Below are 14488 nucleotides of genomic sequence, written 5' to 3'. Positions count from 1 at the left end.
AACTAAATTGCATCTGCAGATTTCCATAAGAGTCCTGTTTTTGAACTGATACGACTAATATTTCATAGTCATTCACAAGCAGACTGTATCACAGTTTTTCGGTGCAGCCAGATCTGCCTCTTCTTCTTTCCTGATCTTTCTTATTTATATTTATGTCTCGGCAGTAGAGTGAAAAGCATATCTTATTTTTCTTTTATTAATATTATTGGAATTTTTTCCCCTTTTTCTCTTGTACACATTTTTGTGAATTATTCCATGGATTTCTGCCTTTGGATTATTTTGGACCATCTTCCAATTACGAGATTTCCTTGGATTTTACTTGTGCAAATGGAAATTCAATTAACTTTCTTGAAGTTATATATTTGGATTTTACCGTCACTGGATTATTTATCTTTCACCAGACTATCCATTCACGTGTAATCACCTTTTTCTTCACCATATTCCCTCTGCTTCACTTTTTTGTTATCAAGTAAGATCTTTGACTTACTTGTTGTTTCAGCAAATACTTTTGCATTCAAAATCCGATCCTGCATTTTGCTAATTCTATGTATTTCTTCGAAACTCCGCGGATTAAGGACTATCCACTTATCTAGTGTTTCCTTTTCAGATTAAATATGTTTTTAACTCTTTTTTAAAGTGTTTTTAACATGCTTTATTAACTGTTTGCTTGTATATATATATATATATATATATATATATATATATATATATATATATATATATATATATATATTATGGAATATAATAATATATATGCTGACAATGGTCCTGTTGTCATAACTTGAATCAGTAGAGAGCATGAGTTGTACAGGGGCGCATCTCCGATCTCACTCGTTGAACACTGTGATGAAAGGCTCCTATCGATCTTGGGATTTATATACAATTGGCTAACGAGTAGATAGTCTGAAATAAAAAATGAAAACCGGCTTTCAGCAAACGGAAATGAGAACCATGTCGTCCCATAAAAGACGACACTTTTATCGTTTCACACTTCGTGCAAGTAACGTGCGATTGAAGATTGCGCAACTCGTGCTTGACTATAAAACATTTGAGTGTTTTTTAATTATTTTTTTTTCAAATTTTTTATCATCTTACTGAATGTCAGACATGCATCCACTATATCATACATTCTAACCGAGAGATCATTTTAAGATTCTAAACGTCCCGTTAAGTGCAATTGTTTGTCTTTTTCACTTAATTCTCCGGGTATATTTTCCAGATAGTTTTGAAATTCTTTGTCATGAGTCTAAATGATCCTATAATTACTGGAATGATGGAGATTTTCCTAAGATTTCATTTTTTCAAGTCGTGCATATTGATATGATGATATTTCGTATCTCAGCTCGGTTTCAATATTATTCAGCAGCATTAGGAAGACTAACTTCTTCTTCTTCTTCTTCTTGTTCCATATCACTATGTCATGTTTAATAGTCTTGTTTTCGAGGTACATAGTCGCATGCATGTATATATGCATGTGTATGTATATATATGAATATGTAGATGTATGTATGTCGATATAAATGAAAGTTATTAAACTGTCATTTAAAAAAATTGAGACAAAAAAAGTTTAGGAAATAAGTAAAAAAAAAATTACAAAAAAAAAAAAATAAATAAAAAATAAATAAATTAGCAAAGAAAACGCCCGAAAAGGACGGAAAAAGTAACTGAGCGATTCTTTTTTTACTGTTTGTTTGGGGGATTTTTTGTTTGGTTTTTAATTTTATTTTATTCTTGCGAAAGAAGAGCAAGTTAAGATTCGGTCGGGAAGGCTTGTGAAATCGATCAATATTTGCATCGCCTCGTCAGGGCTAGGGTGCTGAAAATGTTCACTACAGCGGAGACGGGCGGAAGAAATGGCGCGAAGAGAAGAGAAAGGGTGAGAAAAAGGAATTATACCGGAATGCGGTGGGGTATCGGTGTAGCGGTACATCGGGGAGATGTAGGTAACCGAAATAAGTTTATACGACGTGACATTAGGTAGATAGAGAAATAAGTGCTTCAGGCCTTTCAAATCAGTGCGTACAAACATATATACGAGTATCGTTGCATATAACTAAGTATATATTTAAAACTATATATATATATATATATATATATATATATATATATATATATATATATAACTACTTCATTTACTCACATAAAATTAACATACGAAAGTATAGATTTATGCGTAAACTTTAAGTATTTACTTCAAAAGTGCTCAATACGTAGGTAGAGCTAGTTAGTAATTTATAAAATATATATGGCGATTAGGCTACACTGAATATTCTGCGTTTCATCCACTATAGGATTCGTCAGGCTGATGCGCGAATTCTGTGGTTGTTTCTTGCTTTTATATATGCTGAGGATTTTAGTTAGCCAATCAGCTTTCTAGTATCCACCGCGCCCCTTCCTATCAGCCAACGGGCATGCATTTTATCGAACAAAGGATCTAGGTTAGTGGTTTAAGGCAGACGATTTTCCTCATTTCTGCTCTTTTTTATATAAATGTACAAATATGTATATTTATATAAAAAAAAAGAGTAGAAATGAGGAAAATCGTCTGCCTTAAACCACTAACCTAGATCCTTTGTTCGATAAAATGCATTCCCATTGGCTGATAGGAAGGGGCGCGGTGGATACTAGAAAGCTGATTGGCTAACTAAAATCCTCAGCATATATAAAAGCAAGAAACAACCACAGAATTCGCGCATAAGCCTGACGAATCCTATAGTGGATGAAACGCCGAATATTCAGTGTAGCTTAATCGCCATATATATTTTATAAATTACTATCTCTCTCTCTCTCTCTCTCTCTCTCTCTCTATATATATATATATATATATATATATATATATATATATATATATATATATATATGAAAGAAAGTGGACATTGGATGTACTCTCGGAAGGCTCGTAACTATCGCTTCTCTGTGTCTTTTAGTCCACGCAGTCCATAAAGAAAGTTTTTTTCGAAACGGGAGGAATTAGTGTTTTCAGTTGATATCTAGCCATTTCACATCTATCGTTGGCTAGCTTTCGATCTTTAATTTAATATTTTAGTTAGTTTCTTATATCAAGTAGCTTCATGCACTATATGGAGCGATTTATATATATATATATATATATATATATATATATATATATATATACATATATATATGTGTATGTATATGACTACTTCATTGAATCACATAAATTAATATACGAAAGTATAATTTTATGCGTAAACTTTATTTACTTCCACAGTGCTCTATACATAGGTAGAGCTAGGTAGTAAGTTATAAAAATATATATGGCAATTAAGCTACACAGAATATTCCATGTTTCATCCACGATAGGATTCGTCAGTTATAACTTACCACACACACACACACACACACACACACACACACACACACACACACACACACACACACACACATATATAAAATATGATTTACTCGTATTGGGCACTGTAGAAGTAAATACTGAACATTGCTACATGAAATATTATGTATCCTTATAATATTTAATGTACATGCATGATATAATAATAATAATAATAATAATATATATATATCTATATATACAGAAAATATTTGCACCTCTTTCCCTCTTTACACACACACACACGCACACACACATATATGTATATATATACATATACATAATATATATATTATGTATCCTTATAATATTGAATGTACATGCATGATATAATAACAATAATGATAATAATAATAATAATCATGGCAGGTGCTCGTCTGAACTCCAATCCCTGGTCCCCCCTCGCCAATCTTTCACGAAAAACACCCGTCTAGCTGAATCCACTGTGAAAAATTTCCCCCACTCTATATCTGTGCCTAAATCAAAACGCGGATTTCATGAGCAAAGCTTCTTTCTTAGAACTGCACACCTGTGGAACTCTGTTCCGTCTGCCTGCTTCCCTCCGGACTACAACTTGGATGTCTTCAAGTCTAATGTTAACAAATTCCTAATGAACCGCCCCCCTAATTAAACACTTCATAAAATCTCCTCACTAACGTGATGTACTTGCAATAACCCTTATCCCTGAGTGGCTTCCGGGCCTTGTTAAGTGGTGATCACTGTGTAAAAAAAAAAAAAAAAAATAATAATAATAATATATATATATATATATATATATATATATATATATACATATGCAGAAAATATCTGTATCTCTTTCTCTCTTTACACACACACACACATACATACATGCATACATGATGATTGCAATGTCTTGTCAGACGAGTGCCACTCCCTCAGACACTTAATGTCCATGAGCCCAAAAATGACTTTTTTCTTCTTAGTCCTACTGGTGAATTCACATGATCAAGCAGGCATGATACTGAAGACGGTCAATTATTACATGTTTCCAGCATTCCAAGCCTCCATGACTTTTCCATCGCCACAGGACCATTTTCATAGACAAATGCCTGAGGGAGTATCTATACACAGGTGATGTTACAGAGTCTCAGCTTTGTACGACAGCTAAGTCTCTCTCTCGGTTCAAAATGTTGAGATCCAGCAACAAGCAAGAGCAAGATAGCCAGCAACAAATTAAACTGCAGACCAGCTTAATGCGGGTACTGGTCTCCCGCTTTACGATTTTTTAAATCAGAGATTTGCTTCTCCCAGAAAGGTTGCCCTCTCAACCCCAACACACAAACACACATGGTGCTAGTTTGCCGTTGACCCCGAAAAAGGGTCCATTCATTGAATGATTAAAAAAAAAACAAGATCATACATACATACATACATACATACATACATACATACATACATATATATATATATGTATGTATGTATGTGTCTCCTTTATCCCTTTAATAATATGATGAAACCTATATTTGTATTAATGTATTTTTAAGCAACCACCGATGTTCTTGTCTAACCTATAACACTCAAGTACACATTATTTATCAAAAGTAACACTTTATTATTACAAAAATATATTTAAGATAATCAACATATTGTAAATCTGTATTATTATATACATCTGCTCTATAAAAATATTGATGACTTTTAATATAACATGCACTATGTCCAATAATCTATTATTACACACGTTGTGTTCTATCTAAAGTATTGAGCACTTATTATAAATACTAAGGCTATATGCTGAATTGAAAAGTGCTCCACACTGTACAGAGAACACGAATGTGTAATACATTATTGCAAATGGTATATGTTTAATAAAATGTCACTAATATTTTAATATTGTGCTCAATACCGTAAATATAAAAGGTTATGTTTAAAGACCGTTTTGCATAGAAGTACTAATCTTCATGTATTTTGTTATAATGCTGTTTACTAGAAAAAAAAAAGCAAAAAACAAAACAAAAACAAAACAAAGCAAAAAACAGCGTAACCCGGGAGCAAAATTATTATTATTATTATTATTATTATTATTATTATTATTATTATTATTATTATTATTATTATTATTATTATTATTATTTCTGTTGTCACATGTTTTGTCTAGCTATTGTTATTGCCAATTTTATACTGATAGGTAGATCATAAAAAATGACCATATTCTATCAGCATCTTCCTTTCTCAGGCCTTCAGTACTTTCACAAGATTCTGGTGGTTCCCAGCAAGACTTCCTTCTGAAGCCCCCCAACAGTGCAATGGATCCTAATTTCTCAATCAGCTTGCCAAATTATTATTGTCTAGTGTTCATTTCTTCCAACAAGACAAAATCTGATCTCTTTGCGTTAATCAAATTTTCACATTGGATATACATATCCTAGAATAATTTCACACCCCTTCTGAAATATGTTCGTACTATTATTCGCTGCATTCCAATCCTCTTTTCTTACATATTCAAACGGACCTAAGAATATTATCATAACGCCTCTTGTACCCTTTTTCAGCTAATTTCTCATAACTACTAACTCTGTATTGCACATTCTTAACTTTCTGGCCACACAGTCGACACGGGACTTCCAATCGTTTTATCTGTTTGATAATTCACATTGCTTCTATGCGGCATATATTAAGCTTTCTATCCCAATTTGAGACTCTTTATAAACTTTCAGTGAAAGATTTTTTAGAAATTGTTCCATTGTTTACCCATCATGTTTTCATTGACGTTAAATCGAATCATACATGCCTCCTCCCTTGAGGCTTGCATTTACGAACATCCGTGGGCTTAGAACTAAATTAAATGACATTGAAGCATTTCTCCTAACAAACACACCGGATATCTTAGCACTAAGTGAGACTAACCTACACTCCTCTATCCCCTCTAACAACTTTAATATGCCCGGATATCTGACAGACATATGCACGGGTTTGGAGTCTATATTTGAAATACCCTCCACTTGACTAGAGAAACAAAACTAGAATTTGACGATCAAGCCTTTATGTGCTTTAGACTTAACATGCATTAGTTACTTTTATTTTCTCTACCGCTCTCCCTCAACCCAAGACTGTACCTTAATAAAAAAGTCTCTGACAGCATAGATACAGCACTTTCCCTCGACACTAGCGCACACGTACATGTATTTGGTGACTTCAATGTCCACCACAACAACTGGCTTTGATTTTCTAATTACACAGACGCAGCTGGTAGCACAACACATAGCTTCTCTATATCTCATTCCCTATCACAGACAGTTACGTTTCCAACCCGTTTCCCTGACTAGCAAGAACAACACGCATCACTTTTACATCTGTTTCTGACCACAGTCCCCGATGATTGAGTTACGAATGCCCACAGCCCACTTGGAAATGCTGATCATGTAGTGAACAGCAATTGAAGCACATGTCCCCACGTGGAAATTTTATAGCAAGCCCCACTCTCCCCAATGGTGTACTTCTACTTGTGCAACTGCCATTGCGCAAAGGCAGCATGCGTACCGCAGATTTAACCGACATAAGTCCAGTTCAAACAGACAGAAGTATATAGAAGCTAGAAGTAATTGTAAGATAGAAATAGCGACAGCTAAGTCAGAATACACTGAAACCACCAGAAAACGCATCGAAGTACAAAAAATAGGAACCCGTGATTTTTGGAAAATCTACAACAGTGTAGTACATAATGTGCAACGATTCCCCAACTATCAAACAATCATGAGGTTGCTTGCACGGCAACCGAGAAGATTAACCTGCTTGCCGGTCGGTTTGCATCAAACTCCACATTTGACCAGGCACACCAATCCCTCCCTTATTTTCATTTGCGGACAGACGCCACACTAGATGATTTTAAAATCACCCCTTCTCAGGTACATGGTATCATAAAAAACCTAGACGAAAAGCATGCGGGCCCAATCTCATTCCGGCTGCGCTATTAAAAAAATGCTTCGCTGAGGTTGCTCCGGTTATCTCCAAACTTTTCAACAAATGCCTTAACGAATCTTGCTTTCCTGATTGCTGTGGTACCAGTTTTCAAGAATTCTGGCAAAAGAACTGATCCAGTAAATTATCGTCCCATTATCCTTCTCCCGCTTTTCGCCAAAATATCTGAGTCCTTAATTAATCAAGCTCTAGTGCATCACCTTACGGCTGCCAAGCTTCTGACTGACAAACAATATGGATTTAGGCAAGCCCGTTCCACAGCAAATATCATAACTGTAATCTCTGAACATATATACAGTTCACTGGACAAAACGGAGGAGGGTAGAGCGATAGCCCTCGATATAGCTAGGGCTTTTGACAGGGTATGGCACGATGGTCTTCTAAGGAAAATTAGATCATATGGTATCACTCGAAGAATACATATTGTAATTAAATCCTTCTTTAGTAAGAGAAAAATCCAAGTTGTCCTCGACAGTTGCACATCTAAACAATATAATATAAATACGGGAGTTCCTCAGGGGTCTATCCTTGAACCTTTATTATTCCTAATATTCATAAATTAGCTCCCTGCTAAAATTGTTTCTGAGATGGGTATACTTGTGCAACTGCCATTGCGCAAAGGCAGATTTAACCGACATAAGTCCAGTTCAAACAGACAGAAGGATATAGAAGCCAGAAATAACCGTAAGAAAGAAATAGCGACAGCTAAGAGAAAATTTACTGAAACCACTAAAAAACGCATCGAAGCACAGAAATTAGGAACCCGTGACTTCTGGAAAATCCACAACAGTGTAGTAAATAATCGGCAATCAACAATCCCCCAACTATCCAACAATCATGAGGTTGTTTGCTCAGCAACCGAGAAGGCTAACATGCTTGCCAGTCGGTTCGCCTCCAACTTCACACTGGACCCTGCAAACTACCCCCTGACTTTCCTTTGCGAACAGACGCCACACCAGATGATCTGGAAATCACCCCATCTCAGGTACATGCCATCATAAAAAATCTTGACACTTCAAAAGCATGTGGACCTGATCTCATCCCGGCTGTGCTATTCAAAAAATGCTTCGCGGAAGTAGCACCGATTCTCTCCAAACTCTACAACAAATGCCTTAAGGAATCTTGCTTTCCTCCCTGCTGGAAAACTGCTTTTGTGGTACCAGTTTTCAAAAATTCTGGTGAAAGAACTGACACAGTAAATTACCAAGCAATCATGAGGTTGCTTGCACGGCAACCGAGAAGATTAACCTGCTTGCCGGTCAGTTTGCATCAAACTCCACATTTGACCAGGCACACCAATCCCTCCCTTATTTTCATTTGCGGACAGACGCCACACTAGATGATTTTAAAATCACCCCTTCTCAGGTACATGGTATCATAAAAAACCTAGACGAAAAGCATGCGGGCCCAATCTCATCCCGGCTGCGCTATTAAAAAAATGCTTCGCTGAGGTTGCTCCGGTTATCTCCAAACTTTTCTGCAAGCACTTGTGCTCCCCGACGTAAGTACCACCGACAAACCCGACAAGCAGCAAAATCCAACCCCTTCACAGTTGAGATCCCTAGATGTAAGAGAGCCTTCTACTCCAGTAGTTTCTTCCCCAGAACCGCTGGACTTTGGAATTCCCTTCCGAGTTCCAGCTTCCCCAACTGTACTGACATGCAGAAGTTCAAGTGTAACGTGAACCAACATCTTGCTGCCAACTCCCTACATAGTACCCCTGTAGCTTATGTCCCTGATAGTAGCCCCCTACATCAAAGTGGCAATGTCCCTTGTTTGGGGTGAAATTGCAATAAAAAATACATATCACGATCTCGTTCGCAAGCGATCAAAGTCAAATCAAATAATATAAGTAAAAGCCCCTTTATACATATGTTGAACGAGTGCTGGTCTTTCTTTTATTGTCGCCTCTTCTCGTCGTCTTTTCACGTGTGGTCGTCTCATCTGTGTAGCTAGACGAACAAAATTACCCGTGCATGAAATCCCAAAGCAACTTAGTTTTCAAGGTTTTATCTGAAAAGAGAATTTACTCACGGAGAGAAAGACTATGTAACTAATTAATTATTTACTTCTTGGTCTATCTTAATTTAATTTTCGAACCTGAGGATTGAGAGACGAGAGATAAAACGAACAGACATCGAAACGATATCTACTTATTAGGCCGTGTCTCATTCGCACAACTTTCAGATATTGTTTCTCTAGCTGGAAAACGTGACGAATCATATCGTGATCATTCGACTATATGTTTTGTTTAGGGAGTCTGACCTTTGATCCCCGTTTCGTATCACGTCACCTGCCTCTAGTTTACAGCTAGGTTACCCTGACATGTACTAATGTGACCCTTGTCAAAATTCACACTATTTTACTCAATAACTACTTATTGGCGTAGAGTACCAAATATATAACATTACTATTGAAACAGTAGATGGACTGGAAAATCGGCTTTATTATTATATGTATATATATCTGTATTTATCTCTTTTATGTCTTATTTATTTCATACAACCCGCGGTATTAATTACATACCAACTTGTGAGCCATGAAAATCTACAAAAAAGGCGCGTTGAAATTCAATAGCGAATGATTAGAAATAGGTTTCTTAATTATTAAATATTTGTACCTTGTAAGTGCATATATGTGTTATTCTTTTAGAACACCTGCAAATCTGCCCCGTTCGGCATGCGCATAAATCTCCCCAACGCACACTATATTCTACTTCCGGTATGGTTGAAGTTTTGGTACGGGTTATTTTTTCTTTGCGCATAACTTGTAAAAGCGCACTATTTTTGTACGCATTGTGATTGGAATTTCGACACTGAGTGGATCGGGTTAGTAATTGGACTGACCCCTCATCTGAACCGAGTCTGCGGAAATTTCTGCCTTCTTCCTTTCGTTAAGGCAGTAAATCGTTATAAATCTGCCAGAGGAAGCTTCCGTTGTTGGAGTTAGTCCCAAATCGATACACCTATTCCCTTTATACCCGTTTCACAAGCTATCCCCACCCGGCCACGGCCTCAAGCATTCTGTTCGGTTTCCGCTTTTATCATTCTGACAATTTCACTTGATTTGTTCCCCAGCAATTTTTTTGTTTGTCTTGCTTCCGGTAAACGACCTATTCTTTCATTTTCCCTCCTTCTTTTCCTAGTTTTCTTTCTGTCTTTTTCCCTTATTTTTTTATATTGAATTTTAAAATTTCCTTCTAGATCCTCTTTTAACCTTACTAGATTTTAATGTCCTGAATTAAACAGGACTGAGACAGAAAAGATAACGGAATACCAAGGTCTTATATGCATGACATGAAAAGAAATTGGAATCTGAGGAAGATTTATACAATTCCAATAATTATAGGAGCAATCGAACTCATGGAAAAGAATTTCAAAAACTACCTGGCAAATATACCCAATAAACCAAGTACAAGAGAGATGCAAACGATTGCACTTAAAAGGCGGATATAATCTTTATTTCTCACTTGAAGTGTATGTGATAACGGTTGAATGTTTGAGATCCGTAGGATGACCCAGTATTAGCTAGAGCAAAGTATTAAGAAAAATAAAATGAATAAATAAATAAACTGGCGATAAAAATGATTGTTGGGTATTCACGAGTGAAACTCGGTGCACAAGTCAGTCATGAATAAAAAATATTTTTAGGAAATTTGATTGAGTGCAAAAAAGATTTATGAATTTTATTAAGTATTTATCGTGTAGTATTTGGTGGGGCGGCAGTATTTTGTATTAGCGTGTAACGAACTATTAGAGTGCACATACTCAAGTACGTGCTGACACTATATTTTGCTGTTGTTCTCCTCAAAACTATACACTAATTTTTTTTATATATACATTCGTATTTTATTGTTTTTTTTTAGGTCAATTAAAACGTGAATAAATTTGAAATCTTATAACAGTAAACATGACAGCTTGGAAAATTGCGGTGCATCCAAAATGGCAACCGATTAGATTGGCCGACGACTAAAATAATAGAACGTTACGTTAACGAGCGTTGCTATAATAACGTGGAGGCCGTTTATGATTGGCTAATAAATATCGCAAGCAAAGAAAGTTTGCAGATAAACTTTGTTCGGAAACGTGAAATTATATACGGAAGCTTCTTTTTAGTCTTCAAGAAAATATTATAGAATCACTTCATATTAGACTTGATATTATACTAGTAGACTGCCGGGTCGTAAAATACGTATAAATATTATATTTTAATTCATACAGAAACTGAAACATGTATTTGTGAGTATTATATATTTTTTCTAAACAGTTCACTTCTTGTAAGTAAAAAAAAAAAATACTCGAGCTGAGATCGAAACTAAAACCCAAAGACAGTGAGTCAAGTACGATGACCACCCGGCCAGCGTGACACTCTTCAAATAGTGTTTTTGAACCGACTTATATTTAACATAACATATCTCTCATGTGAACCATTCACGCATACGCAATCGTCCAACAGTTAGAAAACAATTAAAAATCCGACGACTCCCACGCACCAATTTTTTAATTTTGCTTCTTAGAAGCCCCCTTTCCGGATAAAAACGCATTAAAACGTTTTCCACATATTTGAATAACCTATACCAAATTTTTAATAACCTATATACCAAATTTCAAGCCTGTAGATTGAAAATTCGTCAAGTATATAGGTTGATAAGTGTACTCACAAGCTTCTCTCTTTGCATCATCAACGTTCTGATCCCCATCTGGCATCAGTTGAAATGGATGGCTCTCGTCTTGAGGAGGCCTCAAATTTTGACAAGCTTCTGGGCTTGACCTTTACTCCTGATCTTAAATGGAACAGGTACTTCAAATTCGTTTGCCAAGCTCGCTGGAAAAATGGTGGGATCCTTCTATCGATCCAGTAGATATCTCAATGCTAATGCAATTCTCTATCTATATAAGAACCAGGTACGTCCAAAGATGGAGTACTGTTGCCACATCTGGGCAGGAGCTGCTAGAAAGGACTTGTCCTGCCTATCGAGTTCAAAATAGACTTCGTAGCCTCGTAGGAGATATCCTTTTCTCTTCCCCGCAACCTCCATCTCACAGAAGAGATGTTGCGAGTTTGTCTCTGCTGTATCGTTATTTTCATGGAAAGTGTTCAACTGAGCTTCAGTCTATGGTCCCCCCTCGCCAAACTTTCACAAGAAACACTCGTCTAGCTGAAACACTATCAATAACTATCAATAATTCCCCCCACTCTTTATCTGTGAACCATGAACAAAGCTTCTTTCTTAGAACTGCACGCCTGTGGAATTGTCTTCCGTTTTTCTGCTTTCACGCTGACTACAATATGGTTGTCTTCAAGTCTAACGTAAACAAGTTCTTGATGAGCCGTCCCACTTGTTAACAAATTTACCGAATTTCCATTACTAACGATTACTATATTGTCCAATTTCTACTGTACACTCTTTAACTCTTATCCTCGAGTGGCCTCTTGGCATTGATAAGTGGTGATGCCTATGTAAACAAAAACTATCACTTTTATAGAGATATAGATTAGAAAAATTCCTGGTCTTACCCTGGTTGAATGAGGAACTCTGCGTTCTTTTGCGCGCAACGTATAAAATAATTAAATCATTACCTTTTTTAAGCTAAAATTACAGAATATTTCGCACTAGAAAAATCGTAAAAACAAAACAAATTAAAAAAAATTCCAAACACTGTAGAATTAAATTGTCTACTGACTTTTAACGTGCTGAAATTGTTTTTCTTTTTTTAAATATTACTTTTTTCTTTTTTTTAAATATTACTGTCGTTTAACATTTGGGAGGCTTACCCTTGAAATATACAGTAAAAAACAAAAACAAAAACAAAAAAAACAACAAAAAAAAAAACAACACCTTATCCTACTACTAAACGTAAGTCCGGGTTGGAGGGGGTCTTGTTACTAGGAGTTATAGTTGGTTACCTCCTTTGCACAACAGTTAAGCGATAGGTGGCCATCTTGTTTTTCGTATGACTTAAAAATTGCTTTCGCCGAAATATAATTTTGGAATAAAAATTATTTGGAAGTAATACTATTTAATCAGTATATTCAGAGAGGAAGTTGAGAGAGAGAGAGAGAGAGAGAGAGAGAGAGAGAGAGAGAGAGAGAGAGAGAGAGAGAGAGAGAAATTTAGACTCATGTTTTTTATTTTTTATATTTCACTGTCTTTGCAAATTTATTTCGCCTTCCCTCCAATTAAAACCATTTAAGTTAGGCACGGCCAAAAAATGGTAGAAAACCCCAGTTGTTTTTTTTTAAACGAATTAAAATCTATTAAAATCCATTATTCATGGGCAACTTTTTTTCCAGAAAGATAAAAGCCTGTATCATATGAAAAGCAGAATAATGTAAAACTTTTTCTATTATTTTTAATAGAATCAATAATCTTTTTTTTTTGTCTAAATAAGATTAAGGATGATTTGCTATTCTTAGAATATGCAAAAATATTATAACATAAGTTCCTGAATTTCAAATAATTCCATATTTTATCTCACTCTATAGATTTCGCGTGGCAAAATGAAAAAAATTCAAGATTTAATGATACTTTCAAAGAAACTACGGTAGCCTTTACATAAATAAATGAAGTGAAACTATTGATGATGAAGGTTGCTGAGAATGTAATAGAGCTTTTGGAGACAAGTATGGCTCAATGGAAAACGGTGCTAACAGCAAACAGAGAGGAGATGGGGCAGGTTGGCATTAAACGTGGGATATTTCAAGGAGATTCGTTATCTCCACTTATTTTTGTAATGATAATGATGCTACTGAGCATCCTCTTGAAGAGAGAAAAACTGGGGTATAACTTTGGATCTGGCGGCAGACGCCTCAACCATGTACTGTTTATGGATGATTTGAAGATATTCGGTAGAAATGAAAAAGAAATGAATAGACTGATAGAACTCGTAGGGACATACTCGGAAGACATCGGGATGGAGTTTGGGATTAGTAAATGTGCGATGCTGATGATGAAAAGAGGAGTAAAGGTTCATTCATTGTGCTACCAAATGGAAAAATCATAAAAGGAATAAAAAATGCAGGTATAAGTATTTGGGAGTGTTGGAGGGTGTAGGCATCATGAACAGAGAGATGAAAGAGAAAGTCAGGAAGGAGTATCTTAGAAGAGTGAAACTAATTGTGAAGTCGAAATTGTATGGAGGAAACCTAATGAAAGCGGTGAATGCATGGGTAGTCAGTGTTTTGAGATACAGTGCG

This window comes from Euprymna scolopes, chromosome 1 (assembly GCF_053919585.1).
Source record: "Euprymna scolopes isolate OS-2025 chromosome 1, ASM5391958v1, whole genome shotgun sequence".
NCBI classification, from domain to species: Eukaryota; Metazoa; Mollusca; class Cephalopoda; order Sepiida; family Sepiolidae; genus Euprymna; species Euprymna scolopes.
The sequence above is the reverse complement of the archived record's forward strand: the minus strand, read 5'-3'. Positions refer to the sequence as shown.